We start from the raw sequence: 4,528 nt of genomic DNA, 5'->3' as shown, positions 1-4,528 counted from the left end.
AACTTATACACTGCCCATGCGACCCTTCTACGCGTTCGCGATGAACAAAATTCTCAAAAGCCATTTTCAAACTCCTCTCAGACAGCCTATAGTATAATGGTCATAACCTTTTGTACAAAACTCCACATCACAAATGGTTTGACTTTCTGGAAACTAGACATCAAGGGCTATAACTTTCATACACTTATCATCTCCAAATGCATTGTAGATTGCGAGATATAAGCTTCCAAAGTCAGTCCTGTGCAGCAGAGATTTCTAAACACTTCTCGGATAGCCTATAGTGTAGCTACCATAATTTATTGTACACAACTCCAAATGACAAATGGTTTACCTTTCTGCAAACTAGATACCAAGGCTACAACTTTCATGTTTGGATCATCTCCAGAGTTGTTATAGATTGAGAGATATAAGCTTTCGAAGTCAGACGACAGACATTAAAAATTCCTTCTTCGCGAACGCGAGCGCCTCTTCGCGAATGGGAAGAACAAACTCCCAGCAGTAACATCCTTCTTCGCGAACGTGAGAGGCTCCTTGCGAACGCGAAGAACAACACCAGAACTAGTAACCAGTAGCATCAAAACACCCAAACTTGGTCCGAAACCATCCCGAATCACACCCGAGGCCCCCGGGACCCCGTCCAATCATACCAACCAGTCCCAATACAAAACACGAACCTGCTTGAGGCCTCAAATCATATCCAACAACATCAAAACATTGAATCGTACCCTAATTCAAGCTTTATGAACTTTAGAACTTTAAACTTCTACATTCGACACCGAAACCTATCAAATCAAATCTGATTGACCTTGAATTTTGCACAAAAGTCATAATAGACTTTACGGACCTACCCCAACTTTCGGAATCGGAATCCGACCCCGATATCAAAAAGTCCACTCCCGGTCAAACTTCTTAAAAACTTTTAAATTTCTAAATTTTGCCAAATGACTCCAAAATTGCGTACGGACCTCCAAATTAACATCCGGACGCGCTACTCAGACCAGAATTACCATACGGAGCTATTCCCAAACTCGAAATCTCAAATGGACACTGATAACATTGAAATACACTTCAACTCAAATTTATTAAATCCTTCCCAAAATGCCAACTTCCACAATAGGCACAGAAACGCTCCAGGGTCATCCGAAACTCGATCCGGACATACGTCCAAGTCTAAAATCATCAAACGAACCTGTTAGAACCTTCAAATCTCAATTCTGAGGTCGTTTACTCAAAAGTCAAAGTTTGGTGAACTATTCCAACTTAAAGCTTCCAAATGTAGAATTTTCTTTCCAAACCAACTCCGTACTTGCTGAAATTAAATTCCGACCACACGTACAAGTCATAACATCTGAAGTGAAGCTACTCAAGGCTTCAAACCGCCGAATGACATGCCAGGGCTAAAAAAAAATGATCGAGTCATTACATATGAAAACTAGACACAAAGGACTACAACTTTCATTTTTGGATCATCCCCAAATTCCTACTAGATTGCGAGATATAAGCTTCCAAAGTTGGGTCAATGCAGCAGAAGTTTCCTCTACACGATCGCGAAAGGTCATCCGCGATCACGAAGCACTGGTCAATTTCTCCCATTTTACTCATCGCGATCGCGGACAATTACCCACTATCGCATAGCACACTGTTGTAGCCAAAACCCAGCAGCTAAAAATGGCCTAGAAATGGTCTGAAACTACCCCCGAAACTTACCCGAGCTCCTCGGGATCCCGTTCGAATATTCCAGTAAGTCCCGAAACATAATACGGACTTACTCGGGGTTTCAAATCACGTCAAACAACATCAAAATTACAATTCACACCTCGATTTGGACTTATAAGTTTCAAACTTTTCAATTTACAAAACTTGTGTTGAAACATGTTAAATGAATCCGGAATGGCATCAAATTTGGCACACAAGTCATAAATAACATAACAGAGCTATTCCAATTTTCGAAATCTCAATCTGAGTCCAATATCAATAAAGTTAACTTCGCGGTCAAACTTTGGAAATCTTTAGCCTTTGTATTTCTAGTTTCCGTTAAATAGCGATAATTTTAGCTAGGGACCTCCGAATTCGATTCCGGGCATACGCCCAAGTCTCAAATCACGATACGTACCTACTAGAACTGTCAAAACATTGATCCGGGTCCGTTTGCTCAAAATGTTGACGGAAATCAAATCAATTGAGTTTTAAAGCTCTATTTCACATCTTAATCAATTTTCATATAAAAACTTTCTAAAAATTATTCGGACTGCACACGCAAATCGAGAAATGATGAATAGTGCTTTTCTAGGTCATAGAACACAGAAATGGATGTTTAAATTAAAGATGACATTTTAGGTCATCACATTCTACACCTCTAAAATAAACGTTCGCCCTCGAACGAAATTAGAAAAGTACCTGAGCTGGTGAAAAGGTGTGGATATTTACTCTGCATGTCCGACTCGGACTCCCAGGTAGATGCTTCTACCGGTTGACCTTTCCATTGCATTCGAACTGATGGATAACTCTTAGACCTCAACTGTCGGACCTGTCGGGCTAGAATAGCTACCGCCTCCTCCTCATAAGTCAAATCCTTCTCCAATTGGACTGAGCTAAAATCTAACACATAGGACGGATTACCATGATATTGTTGGAGCATAGACACATGGAACACCGGATGCACCGCTGATAAACTAGATGGTAATGCAAGCCTGTAGGATATTTCACCCACCCTTTCAAGAATTTCAAAGGGTCCAATATACCTAGGGCTCAATTTGCCCTTCTTTCTGAATCTCATTACGCCCTTCATAGGTGAAACCCGGAGCAATAATCTTTCTCCCACCATGAATTCAATATCACAAACTTTACGGTCGACATAACTCTTTTGCCTAGATTGAGCTGTGCGAAGTCAATATTGAATAATCTTGATCTTATCCAAGGCATCCTATAACAAATCGGTACCAAACAACCGAGCCTTTCCCGGTTCAAACCAGCCAACGGGCGAACGACACTGTATCCCATATAATGGTTCATATGGAGCCATCTAAATGCTCGACTGATAGCTGTTATTATATGCAAACTCCGCAAGTAGCAAGAACTGATCTCAAAAACCTCCAAAGTATATAACATAAGCGCGAAACATATCTTCCAATAGTTGAATAGTGCGCTCTGATTGTCCGTCTGTCTGTGGATGAAATGTTGTACTCAACTCAACCCACATGTCCAACTCACATTGTACAACCCTCCAGAAGTACGAGGTGAACTGTATACCTCGATCAGAAATGATAGACACTGGCACATCGTGAAGGTGGACAATCTCACGAATGTAAATCTCAGCTAACCTCTCTGAAGATTAGGTAATTGCCACTGGAATGAAATATGATGACTTGGTCAACCTGTCCACAATGACCCATACTGCGTCAAAATTTCTTGAATTCGTGGGAGCCCAACAACAAAATCCATAGTTATACGCTCCCACTTCCACTTAAGAATTTCTAACTTCTGAAGCAAACCACTAGGTCTCTGATGCTTGGACTTGACTTGTTGACAATTTAGACACCAAGCTACATATGCCACTATATCCTTTTTCATTCTCCTCCGCCAATATTGTTTCCACAAATCTTGATACATTTTGGCGCTACCCGAATGAATAGAATACCGGGAATTGTGGGCCTCTTTAAGAATTAATTCACGAAGCCCATCCAGTTTAGGAAAACAAATACGACCCTGCATCCGCAGAACTCCATCATCTCCCACATCAACCTGCTTGGAACCACCGTGCCACACCGTGTCATTAAGGACAAGAAAATGAGGATCATCATATTGTCACTCTCTGAGGCGCTCATATAAAGAAGACCGAGTGACTATGTAGGCTAGAACCCGACTAGGTTCTGAAACATCTAACCTCATGAATTGATTGGCCAAAGTCTGAATATCTGAATCTAACGACCTCTCACCAACCGAAATATACGCAAGGCTGCACATACTTACAGCCTTTTTACTTAAAGCAATTGGCCTTTCCGGAGTGCTACAAAATGGTGATATCATAGTCCTTTAACAGCTCCAACCATCTTCTCTGCCTCACATTGAGATCTTTTTATTTGAACTGATACTGTAGACTATAATGATTAGTAAATATCTCACACGAGACACCATGAAGGTAATGCCTTCATATCTTCAGCGCATGAATATTGGCTGTCATTTCTAAGTCATGAACATGGTAATTCTTCTCGTGAACTTTTAACTGCCGCGACGCATATGCAATCACCCTGACATCCTGCATCAATACTACACCCATTCCAATACGAGATGCATCACAATACACCGTGTAAGACCCTGAACATGCAAGTAATACCAATATTGGGGTTGTAGTCAAAGTTGTCTTGAACCTTTGAGAGATCTCCTCACACTCTTTGGTCCACCTGAACGGAGCACCCTGCTGGGTCAATCTGGTCTTAATAGTTGTTCATAATCAATTATAGAATCGTCAATTAACTTCATGTTAAAAAAATCTCGTTTCAAACCTTCACAATACTGATAACGAGATGCG

The sequence above is a fragment of the Nicotiana tabacum genome, chromosome 14 (genome assembly GCF_000715075.1).
Source record: "Nicotiana tabacum cultivar K326 chromosome 14, ASM71507v2, whole genome shotgun sequence".
Taxonomy (NCBI): domain Eukaryota; kingdom Viridiplantae; phylum Streptophyta; class Magnoliopsida; order Solanales; family Solanaceae; genus Nicotiana; species Nicotiana tabacum.
This window is presented reverse-complemented; position numbering follows the sequence as displayed.